Here is a 13,210-nt window from a genome sequence, read left to right as displayed (position 1 = left end):
CCTCTTTTCAGTGATTTTGATCTTCTCCTCCTCACCACCTGCCAGGGAGGCAGAATTGGTTTAATCTGAGTTTCACAGAGCCATGCAAGACCTATGCCATTGCTTTCTGTGCTCAGCTCTCCCTCCATGCCTGCTCCTTGGGGACGTCGCTGGTCTCTGCTGACCACAATTCATCACAGTCCTGGTCCAATAAAACATGGGCATTCAACCCTATCTGTATTCTGGTCTTACATTTTCTTTTTTTCCTTGTGTGTGATGTGTACTCCATTTCCTCTTCTTGCGCCTGGACTCTCTCAATTACAGCTGTCTTCTGTACAGGCCAGACTGTCCTGCTCCTCTCTTTTTAGACAGTGACAGGATCTGTACAAAAAAGCTCATAACTCTGAGCTGCTTCATTCTTACAGTTTTTTGTTTATGACAGAACCACAGCTTTAGCATATGTCCTGCACTGTGTACCAGAAACTATTATATTGCTAAAAGTTCTCTTAAAATAATGTTGATGGTTCATGGCTGTTTCTGTGGACCAAGCCTGCATATTGCTTCTGATTCTGGCTATGGATGTTGTAGCTGGAGATCAGAACTTTTGGGAAGAGCAGAAAACTTCATGGTGCCCTGAACAGCTGCAAAGTGGCAGTGGATTGTGCAGAGAGGCTGGCAACAGGGCAGTGCTGCCTGCAAAACTCTTGGGATACTAGCTGGGCTAATGCCACCCTCAAGGCTGCCCTGTGCCGTGATCTGTGGAGCAAGTTTGTTAACAAACACTAGTGAAATCACACAAAAAAGTCACGGTATCCCTGAGCGATTATATTTGCCCCAAGGTCCAGGACCAGTTGCTTTTAGACAACTGGGGAAAGGTGGTTTGATGGATCCATGTAGTACAATTTCTCTTTAATCTGAGTGATGATTCCCAGAAAGTTTCAGCACTCCAAGGTCTTTCCACCATAACATGTGCCCCTGCACACATAAGCCAAATGATAAGGATAAATATCCTCTCTGCAATAAATGTTACAACCATCTCCCACGTTCCTACTTTTGCAAGTTCATCCTCTATTCCATTTGCAAATGCTGCAAGTCTTGTGATCTGTCCAGCACAAGATAGCAAACAGTTAATGGAAATTTTCTATGCTTTCAGGGTCACAGGAACAGGCAAGATGATCAGGGCCACTAAGTGCTGTTCTCTGCTATTGCAAGGCTGCAGTCATTCAATCCCTGTTGTAAACTGATTGATCTTTATCTTAAAAGCAATCAATTCTCATACCCCCACAGCCCTCACTGGGAGGCTGTTCAGGAATCTTCTTAGTTTGATGGTTAGAAACCATCTCCTGATTACCAGCTTAAATGTATTCATGGTTAGCTTGCATCCATTTGTTCCTTTGCCAACATTTTCTTTTAGCTAATTTAATTACATATTGTCTCTTGTTGCTGTTTTTATGCTGATATATTTATAGAGAGTGGTCATACCTCCTCTCAGTTCTCACTTTGCTAGGCTAAGCAGGACTTGCTCTCCTAGTTCCCTCCTCGCTGGTGGCCTCCTCCTTCCTCGCCCCACCCTGGCAGCCTTGCTCTGTGCTGCTCACATTGAATTCTTCCCTGAAGCTGTGTGACTGGTAATTAAGACAGTTTGCTCAAAGGTCTCACCAAGGTCTCACACGATGACTCTAATACTACCATCTCTTTAGAGGAAATACTTTTTTTTTTGTGTGTGAGGATGTAAGAGTTGAGTACTTGCTTAAAACCTTTGGATACAACTTTCTGATAAGATGTTAAAAAAACAGCAAGGGTCAGTCTGCATTATCATTTCCCCTGTAGTCACAAGGGGATATGGCAAACAAGGAACATATACAGCTTCTTCCTGGCATTTTGGGGACCAGGACAGAGCCTGCTCAGCTCTAGGTTTACTCTGTGACTGCAGCACATGTGATGTGGAGGAGGGACTGTTGTCTCAGGTAGGTAGCACTCAATGATATTGCTTTACAGTGTGGGCCACCACCATCACACTGGAGGATTTGGGGTGCTGATCATGTGAGGCCTGGAGCTGACCTTCCTCTTGCTTTGTTTCTCCAACATGCTCTAGTTACTGCAGGGCTGTACCATCTTTATTCTCTTTTTTCTCTCTTTTCCTCCCCATGCTACTTTTTCTCCTGATAGTCAAGGTGTCAGTGGATGCTGAACATGCAACCGTGACCTTTTTGCTACTTGAATGCAGATATGCCTTTTACCACTCACCATGAACTGGTCAGCTGTCTGCCTGGCCCACATCTGTCTGAGATAATACTGGATTTATATTTAAGCGGGCACCAGTTTTAAGTGTCTTAAATAAAAATTAACTGTTTGCCATCTTGTGCTGGACAGATCACAAGACTTGCAGCATTTGCAAATGGAATAGAGGATGAACTTGCAAAAGTAGGAACGTGGGAGATGGTTGTAACATTTATTGCAGAGAGGATATTTATCCTTATCATTTGGCTTATGTGTGCAGGGGCACATGTTATGGTGGAAAGACCTTGGAGTGCTGAAACTTTCTGGGAATCATCACTCAAATTAAAGAGAAACTGTACTACATGGAGCCATCAAACCACCTTTCCCCAGTTGTCTGAAAGCAACTGGTCCTGGACCTTGGGGCAAATATAATCGCTCAGGGATACAGTGACTTTTTTGTGTGGTTTCACTGGTGTTTGTTAACAAACTTGCTTAAAGAAGCCTCACCGTGCCACAAGCCGAAATAAATACAGACTTAAGCTCACTTTTCTGTATTGCAGAAGAACCTAAAACAAGGACCCATGGCATTACGACATGGTACAAGAGAAATCTAACTGGAAGTCTGCAGTCTGGGCCATGACTGAGCTAATGCTGGGAAAAATGTAGGAGTGGAAGGCCTCTAAAATGAATTTTAGCTATACTTTGCACCAAACAGACAAAGGAGTGAAAAAGCTGAGATTTTTTTTTTTTTTTATAATGTATGAAGACAGTATTGATCTGAAGCAGAAGTTAAAAACATGATGTAAACTTGCAATAAGAATATTGTATGTACAATCTGCATCAGAATCCTTCAGAAGTTGAGGTGCTCTGAGATGAATCAGAGTGGAAGCTCCTTCAGTTCATAGCTCGCTACAACCATGCAACAATGCTTTGAAATGTCTTCTTTTCTTCCTTTAGTTGCTGTCCAGATGGAAGTTGAAGGTTTCAACAGTGTCTGGGGCTGCTGAAGCTGTAACAGTCTGAGAAGCAGTTTTGACCAGCCTTCCAGTGATCCTCAGCCCCTCACCGTGTCCCAGGCTGTGTATTGATCAGTTGTACACTTTTCAAGGGCAGATAAATTGTTCTCCCCAAAAGTACAGGTCCCAAATAAGTCATGCAGGTCTCTATGCCCCACATTTATTTGGGTGAGAAACCTGGGGAGGAATTTGTAATTAAGATTTCAGACTGGGGGAGTCCCAAACAAGAAAAAAGCTGTTGTTGCTTTCTGTGAAGGATACAACACTTAGCGTACTTTCGTAGAGAGAAGTAGAGAGATTCTATCAGTCTACATCCCGGTCACAACTCATTTCTCTCTTTAACAGTATCAGCCTGGTAAGGCTATTGAGTATTGGTGCTGCACTTGGAGCACAGAAAGAATGGGATGTTTTATGGTCCTAAATTCAATTCACAGTTATATGTCTCAGGTAATGGAAGCTTTTACCACATCACTTGAGAGACCATTGTATTGTCTGCTAGATTTCATAAGCAAGGAGTTTTCTTTTTTATTTAGTTGAGCTGCTTGCTTTTTCTGAAGAAATAAATGACCAAATAAAAAGCAAATCTGAAAACCTCCCCCACTGAGTCTATTTCAGTTGTTGCTGTTTTCTTCACATTTTCCTCCTTGAAATGCATTAGTTTCCAGTTGAAGGAACCTGAAGAAAAGATGATTATTACTGAGAAATTTGCAAATTAGCACAGCTCAAAACACCTCCGCAGCAGTGTTCTAGTAAAATGAGTGAGGCTGGGCTAAAACCTCTATATATTTATTTAGATCATTCTGTCTTTGAATTTAGCAATCCCATTACCAAGCTGAAATTTAGGAGTCCTTAGATACATTTGTCCTGGAAATAGCACTGGTAAATTATAAGCTCTGATAGGTGGGAGGGTGAGGACAGCATCTAAGATCAGACAAGGAGAAAAGCAACAGACGTTCTTCCATTTCTATTAAGTGCGTTTGCATATTTTGAGCACATTCAGTAAATGAATAGTTTCTATCGATGGACAAAATTAGTGGTTAAAAAGAAGCAAAATGCACCAACTATGGGATGTGGGATATTGCAGTGCTATTATACAAATCGATGCCTTCAGCAGTAGCTTACAGTTCAATTTAGATCACCTCCAAAGAAGGAAGAGAGGGTGATTGAGTCAGGCCACCAGGATGAGTCTATGCCAGGAAAAACTCCCATATAAAGAAAGATTGTAATATCAGTGAAGAGATGAAGAAGAGAAGGAATGGGAAATGTGCACAGTATAAGGTACAGTGCAGGAGAAGATGGACCACTGATCGCTGTTTTTTTGTGAAACAAGAAGAAAGGAGAGTTTAGCGGAGAGGAAAAAGACTGGTAAAAGGAAGCTTTCTTCCAGATGACAAAAAAAGGTAGTGGACATTCCTGCTTTCGTGTCTCTTGGATTCCAGGAGCACAGCTCTAAACAAGGGTGGAATTTTTTGTGTTAACTCTAGTGTAATTACCATAGTTGCAAATGCATTTGTACTTAAACACTGTCATTCTGGAAAGCAGAGTTGCCGTGTTCCAGAAAAGAAGTCAAATTTGGATTCTGACAACTTGTCAAGAAATGCTCCTGGGAGACAAATGGTCACATAAATGTCAACTGCGGCATTACTTAAATGTTGCTACTCCAGTCATTGCCAGCAATAATGTCTCAGCAATGTCTTTTGGGCTGAATGTGTATCTATGCAACATGTTCATTGTGTTCTGAAGACATCCAGCACTGAATTTTTCACCGTATTCCTCTTTTTACCACATAAAATTCACAGATTCTGTACGTGTTATCCTGCACTGCTAAGCTAGTATTACCTGACAAGATTTACAGCATCTTTCCTTAAGCTCAAATGGCTACAAAAATCACCAGATGGCAGCAGAGTCATTTTTGGTCTTCTCTTGCCTCGCACTCCTTGTCACACTTACACGCTCTGGGGTGCTCCTTGTAGCCACAGTTCCCAGCTTTGCAGGGTATGCAAAGGCAGCTATGCCTGCTGAGAAAGTACTTGTCTCTTCCTCAGGAAGAGATTTATGTTCTCCATTTAGTACCTTCATGAAGGCTGGGTTTTAAGGCATGATTTTCTCCAGGTTCTTTTTTTTTTTTTTCCTCCAGAATTGCCTGAATTTGTAGCTTGCAGACACTGCTATGTATACGTGCTAATAGCTGCTTTCTTATGCTATGCTATATACAGCCAAGGTAAAAGCTATTTTAGCTTTGGCTAAGAGCAGAGACTGTCTCTGAAACCAGCAGAGGTTGACTCCGTGGCTCAGGGATGCCAGTGGTTTATAGGAATTTGTTAATGACACTGTTTGCTCTTCCACTGTTGCAGTCAGTTTTGCTCAATAAAATGCTGCAAGCAAAATGCTAAGAGAAGAGAAATACCCTGAAGAATTATAAAATTCAGAATAAATTTGGTCTGGAATAATCCTCAAGTTTCCCAGTTCTGGAATTTCCTACAAAAAGAAATAATTCCTAGGCAGTTTCCCAGCTACAACCATCAGACACCAAGGTCTGTAGCAGCCTGATGGATGGATGCACAGACAGGAAAGCAGCCTGGCTGGCAGTGTCAGTGTTGTTTTTCCTGTTTTCCCAAGAAATGTCACCGAACTTGAGAAGTCTCCAGGAACCATTCAGACATCAGTGTCAAAAACAGGAGGAAGTTTCCTCTGGTAGTCAGGATCTGGTCTCTGTGAGTCCAATAGCTACTTCCCTGCTTGCTTCAATAACAAGCCAAGCACTAGGGCAGGGGGAAGAGGGAAAGGTTGTGATTCTTCTGGCTTGTTTCTTTTAACAGCAAGAAAAACCCCAAACCCACTCCAAAACAAGCCACACATTTATTCCTCCTGAAACAGCTCCTTTCAATTGAGTGTTAGGTCTGGGAATGGATCAAGGCAATTTTGTTCAAACCTGCTGGAAAGGACATGAGTCTTGTCATAGATGTCAAAACCACCTTTACCAAACTCTCACAAAATCAAAAAATGCTGTTGTACTCAGCAAAAAGCAGATGGAGGCTTCAAAGCTCAGGGTTGTCAAACATGTTGCTGGATAGAGACCAAAAAGGCCAACAGCATCCTGGCTTCTACCAGGAACAGTGTGGCCAGCAGGAATAGAGAAGTGATTGTGCCTCTGTACTCAGCACTGGTGAGGCCCCACCTTAAATTCTGTGTTCAGTTTTGGGCCCTCATCGTAAGAAAGACACTGAGGTACTAGAGAGAGTTCAGAGAAGGGCAACAAAGCTGGTGAGGGGTCTGGAGCACAAGTCTGATGAGGAGTGGCTGAGAGAACTGGGGCTGTTTAGCCTGGAGAAAAGGAGGCTGAGGGGAGACCTTATTGCTGTCTACAACTACTTGTAAGGAGGTTGTAGCATGGAGGGTGTTGGTCTCTTCTCCCAAGTAACAAGTGACAGGATGAGAGGAAATGGCCTCAAGTTGTGCCAGGGGAGGTTTAGATTGAGTATTAGGAAAAATTTCTTCAAGGAAAAGGTTGTCAGGCATTGGAACAGGCTGCCCAGGGAAGTGGTGGAGTCACCATCCCTGAAGGTGTTTAAAAGGTGTTTAGACGAGGTTCTTAGGGACATGGTTTAGTGCCAGAGTTAGGTTATGGTTGGTCTTGATCCTGAGAGTCTCTTCCAGCCAAAATTATACTATGATTCTATGATTCTATTCCAAGGTCACATCTTAGGTAACTTGTGAATTTAGTTTCTTTCTTTCTTTTTTTTTTTTTTCCAGATGATAATGGGGATTAGTGCATCTGGAAGCTTCTACAAGATTAAGGGATTAATTCTTTTTCCTGTAAGTGTTCTTGTTATAGTTTGGCAGTGGAAGGAATTCCTGAAGTCGGTGCCATTTCACCCATTTTTAAAACCTTCTTTACATGGCCAGAGTTGTGGAAAAGTAGCAAGTGGAAAAGAAAAGGAAACGATTGTATGTATTTGCACACCCAGACACTCACACATCTGAGGCTTCAAATTTTACTTACTCATTCTCCCTCCTACTTAACTTTCTTCATGCTGTCCTCCAGCAGGGGTTGAAAGTTGGAAATGGACCTAAAACAAAAATACATGCTGTCTTTTATTATGAGCGTATTTCAAGGGGAAAATGGATTATAGTTTTATTGGACTGAATGCATTCAATTGCAGCAACTTTTATTATTTCAAAACAAAGTCTGGTTATTCAAACAAAAAGCTGTTACCCACAATGCCAACTTTAAGCATTTTCCTATAGTTAATTTTTAAAATAGCCTTTAGGATTTACTTGGCTAAATAAAACCTCAGGAAAGAGAAGCTTGCAGGGGAAAAATCACTGTGTTAGAGGTGATAAAACGAGAAATGAGAGAGACGAACATCAGTGCGAACTCATCAGCATCAGAATAAACTCAGAAATAGACATTCTACATTTCCATAATGCTGTCAGCTGCCACTATAGAGACAGGGATCTATTACCTCTGTTTATACTGCTGCTAACTTAATTTATCTCAATTTATTCTATAAAAGTAGACACTAACTTGACTGGTTGGGAAAAAAAATTCACTTTGCACTGAAAATAAAAATGATAATGCACATAATAGGTTTCTGAAAGTAATTTGAATGACCAGTTAAAATGCAAGGTGAGTTAGACATTTTTAGTAAATCTCAGCACGAATTACCTACTTTCATATGCACATTTGTAGATGGATCAATAAAGAGCAGATGTGGGACATTTACTTAGTATGATTGGATGGGGCTGGGTTAGCTCAGCACTCACAGGCTTCTGTATTTTGCTGGGGTTGCACAGGAGGGCGAAACAAGAGCAGAAGCGGGCACAATGCCCTCAGGGCTGAAATCAGGTGCCTTTTCCTGGTCAGCGTTGTGAGAAAAGGATCTGATGTAGCTTTGTCCTGGCAAAAATGAACAGCTTGTGTCATTTCTGTCCAGATGGTGGGGAAGATGAAAAATGTCAGGCTTGCCACAGATTTTTGTGTAAGGAGTTGTCTGGATGGTGTTTTGCAGGCAGACATCAGTGCATTATGCTTTAGCTCCAATCCATCTGACACAACCCCCAAACTGGAGTCTGGTGCTAATATGCCCATCCCTCAGCATCGTGTCTGAGCTCAGACTCAGCCCTGTGCTCACCACTGCTGCTTCATGTTCAGTCTGGAGCTCTTACCTGTCAGATTGGCTCCAGAATGAGTTAGCATCAGTTTGCAAGATACCATAAAGGCATACCTAGAGATGTTGAGATCTCAGCCCTTTGGGTGAGTTTGCATCCCAGTGTGTTAGAGCCCATGGTCTGGCTCAGGCAGACCTGCTCTGCTATCAGGCTGTGGACCTCAGTCTCTCCGTTCCCTGAGCATGAGTCTGGACCTTCTTTGTAGCAAACAAGCCTCTTGGTGAGAAGCTTGCTCTTCTTAAGTACCTTTCAGGCCCCATTAGAAGTAGTTCATGGGCCTCTAGGTGTCCATAAACCAGAGGCAGAAATGCGTGGCTCTGGAAAGTCTAAGGGATATAATAATCAGCCTACAGGTAAACATGTGCTTAAATGCTTTGCTGATCAGAGACGAAATGCTGAACCAGGGCCTTGGGAGCTGCCTTGTGACCACAGTTATTCCCTTTATTACAAGAAGCTGATCTTCAAATTGAGGTGGAATGTTCTTCTGTTGCAACATAACCTGTTTTTGCAGGGGAAAGGAAAAGGGGGAAAAGACTGAGAATAGTTTGTAGCAGTTTCTGCTCAGGATAAAAATGGTTTAGAGCAAAGGAAAATCAGGAGGACTGTCACTGCTGTGCAGATATCACCAGATTTGAGTAAAACAGGGGATGAGGTAGCTGAGAACTGAGCTGCATGGACAGAAGAAGTGTAATACAGAAGCAGCAAGGTCTGGCATATCTGGTAGTGACTCTGGGTGGAGGGAGGCATGAGAAGTTTGCACAATGCTTGTCTGCCAGCTTTCTGGCTCCAAAGAGTGAAGAATCTCACATCTCATGACAATTCTATGAGCAAAAAGAAGCCCCTATCGCATTTTGCACCTCATTGATTCCACCGTCTTGGTGGCATCCCCAGTGTTTTCGGGGTGAACAGGTGAAGTTGCCCTCATGCAGAGTGTCGCTTCAGAACCATAAGGAATCCTGTGATAGACCATGTTTCTCACCCCAGCTTCGCCCATGCCTCTCACCACTTGGAGGCCTCCAACGTGCTTTCCCCTGAGCAACTGCAGGTTGGCATCACATCCTCACCTCCCATGCCTGTGTGAAGTGCTGAGGGCTACACTGCTGTACGGGAGCAGTTTGGGGGAGGGCTGGCAGCACCCTCAGCCCCACGAATAGCCTCTGCATGTTCCCCTACTGCAGGGTAACTCACCTGGCATACATGGAACATCCGTGTGAGTCCCATCTGAAGGTTCACAATGTGGATGGTGGGAAAGGCCAGTCCTGAGGGCAAACTTACAAGCTGATCTTTGAGGTGCATCGCCAGTTTTGCATGAGTCAGTGCCTGGGGATCAAACTAGTGGTTGAACTACTTTGTCAATGCCTGTGCTGCTTCAGATGTGAGCTTAGTAAAAATCATTGTTGATAAAACAAAGCTGGACCATGCTCAAAAGCCAAACTAATTCTCTGTGCTTCAGGCCCTGGACCCCTTAATTTGCTGCTACTGGAGGCTTATCCAGCTGCTAGCCACAAACTCTTCCTGCTGTGGGACTATGCTGTATTATGTTCCTGCTCTACACACAAATGGAAAATAGGAGACAAGAAAAGTGTTGAATTTAGAATGACTTTTGATTTAATAGTTCAAAGCTTTACAAAAGACACAGGCAGGGGTCTGCCTAGACTCCTCATTCTAACTCCAAGTTTAGATTAAGAAAAACAAGCTGTTGATTCATTGGCTCAGATCTTTGGTTGTGCAAACCAGCAGGGCATTGATTTATGATAGGTGAGAGTCTAGGACAGAGTCTGGTAGCCCACATCATGAATAAGCATACAGAAGGCTTTATAAGAGTGTAAAAGGATAGTGTTTCTGTTCCTTATTGGTTTTTAGTTGCTTAAATACCACCCATTAAAGTGGGTGTCAGAGCATTAATAACTTTGACAATCTGCCATCTTGCACATCAGTTAAAATGTCCTAATGAGGTAAGAGAGCATAGACAAATTTTCTGAGGTTCTGTGTACCTCAGCTCCTGTGACAGTCTTTCCACATTCACACAGTCAGGCAAACATCACTGGCATGTGCCACAGCATTGCAGGAAGGAAGGGAAATCTTGTTGTGCATGGTAAGAGATGACAGGTCTAAGACCCAGTGCCTCATGAAACAGGATGCCAGGTTGGCTACAGGAAACAAAAAGCAAGACTAGACAGGGGTTGAGGAGTGACACTGGAGTGGTGAGTGTTGAAATGCAAAGGAACAACATGAATGGCAAGTTGAAGACTTCTCAGTGTACAGTATGTGCCAAAAAGAAAAAAATCGTTGTCTATGGTTTCAAGCCTAACTGCTGCTCCTCGAGGGCCTCAGTCTAACAGTTTATTATTGATGTGAAAGCAAGAGCTTGCTAAGAAGCATGGTTAAATAAAGTTTTGAACTCAAAAAGCTTTGATCGTAGGGCTGATTTGTGTTCACTTCAACCCAGCTTACTTAATGTATGGAACAATTGCTCATGACAGCAGTTTTGTTAGTAATCATATATAAAGGTGGATTTTGCTTTGACCATCCATCAGAGAGACAGAAATTAAGAGCCAATTAGCAGTGCAATGTAATGCATTCAGACACTACACAGTACAACTGTCAGCGATGCTGCAGGTTACAGACACCGTCACACACCTTGCAGTCTAAGAGCTGCATTGTCAGGTCTGTGGAACTGTATGAGGTTTGCCTTCTGGTGCTATTCTGCTCTGATAAGCAGGCTCTGAGAAACTCACTGTGTGGCTCCTTGTTTATTGCATTGCTCTAGCCCTTATCAGATCACACTGCTTAAAAGAAGGTGCATTCTTCCTTTGATTTGCCAGCTCAGGGGGAGATCAGAGAGGAAAGATGGATTATTCTTCCATGTCAACTCAAAGATGGTGAGTGATACATTAATTATTTCATCCTGTTATATTTTCTACTGTGCTTGGGCAGCTTTTGTTGTCTCACCCAGTAACATTGCTGCTGGAGCATTCACCAAAGTGTTTAATTCTTAGAGAAGCCAGCTTTGCTTTCCCTGCCCAGTGTCATTTAGGTTAAGACGATTAGTCCCGGGATGAATGGCTGTAGTGATGTACACTGTGTTTCAAGGAAGGCAGCTCACAGATCGGTTGGTTAGCTAAGAAGCTGTGGTGTGGCCTTCTTCTTCTGATGTCTGTCCAGCCTCAGACTCCTGGGGCTGGGTAAAACGTCATCAGACACCAAAGGGTGCTAGTCTGCCCGTGTTTGCATGAATCAAAATACCTTGCTAAACAGATAAGAGGGGAGCCAAATGAAGCGAGACACGGGGTAATGAACACATCTGTCCAAAACTTCTGTGGGAACAGCTGAGTACAGTTTCACTGTGGTGCAACACACTGCATGTTCCTTTTCAGTAGCTGCCAACTGGGCCTTCTGGGTCTCATCTAGTTTTCCTGAGTAGCTGCTCCTACCCTTCCTCATCTCCTTTCTTTCACTTTCTTGTATGTAAACAGTTTTTCTCTTGGTTCACCAGGGTGGCACAGATGGATGTGTCCTGAGACTTTGGCCCTATGCTCAAATGAGGGGTCTCCAGGAGGCAGGGGACAGAAGGGACCAGGCAGGAGGGGAGGTGCCAGGAGGTATGAGCAGCAACACAACATGGTGCCCTTGGGATTTGTGCTTTGTGAGGAGGTAAATTCCACCTTGGAGTCTTCATATGGCTGGGGTGTCTCAGTGTCTCTTCGTTATGGATCCTCTCATCTCTGTGAGAGCTGAGCTCACTCTTGAAAGTTGTTTTTCATCTGTGCTATTCAAGAGTCTCTCTCCACCACTCAGACAGGTTTTGTTCACTGGCTTGTTGGGACATAACAGTCTCTGACCCTCTTTGTCCAGCTTGGCTGATATTACAATCAGCCTGTTCAGAAGTCACTCGTGTGGGGGATTGGAACTTGACGATATTATTAGCCTTTTTAATTAGCCTTGCTTCCATGAGAAAGCAAGGTAACAAATGCAGATCCAATGAGTTTTCCATTAACTAAGGAGATGACTTAAAATACTAATGCATCTGGTTTCTTCTGACATGCCTGTAGGTCTTTCAATCTGCTCTGTAGACAGTCTGCTAGGAAACTGTGATAGTGAGCAATCTTTGCTTTTCCCAGGTGGTCTTCCCAACATGCTTGTTTGTTTTCTTCCTAATCCACCTTGTAGCAAGGCCATGATCTAATGTGGGGTTCTATCTACAGTATCTTAACAGGAACAATTATGCTTCCTGCTTTAATTAACACCGATCTCAGCCCTCTCTTCCCAAACTGGAGGACGAATTTCCCTTAGCTGTAGCTACACAGCTTTCACTGACTTAAACATCAGCCGTGTGCAGGATAAGAAGCACCCAGCCTCCTTCAGGGTTCCCACATGTATCGCCATGCGTAGAGAATCCTCCTTACTTTCTTCTGAGAATGAACTTCTCAAATCCTTCCATAACCTCTAAGGGAGAGGAATTAACTCAGAAATAAACACTGCCTTCAGATACAAGGTGCTTATCTGAGTGCTGAGCAGGGGCTTTGTAGAGGAACCCCTTAGGAGGCACTCCATCACATGCTTCCCCTCCAAAGCAAGCAGTCAAGTGGTGAACCCTCCAGCAAGAGACAGTGATACGGCTTAAGGTAACATACTTAGCCACCCCAGTAGTCTTAAGCAGGTTTCCCTGGCTGTTGGCACCGCTGACACAGGCAGTCCCTGCCTTTGCTGTGTTGCCTTACATTTACAAGCTTGAGGGTCAGGTAGGGCTCAAGGACTGCTGCCTTTGCCATCATCCCCAGATGGGTGTATTGGAGTTTTGGTGGTGATGCTCTCCTGGCCCT

Source organism: Columba livia, chromosome 1 (assembly GCF_036013475.1).
Source record: "Columba livia isolate bColLiv1 breed racing homer chromosome 1, bColLiv1.pat.W.v2, whole genome shotgun sequence".
Classification (NCBI taxonomy): Eukaryota; Metazoa; Chordata; class Aves; order Columbiformes; family Columbidae; genus Columba; species Columba livia.
The sequence above is the reverse complement of the archived record's forward strand: the minus strand, read 5'-3'. Positions refer to the sequence as shown.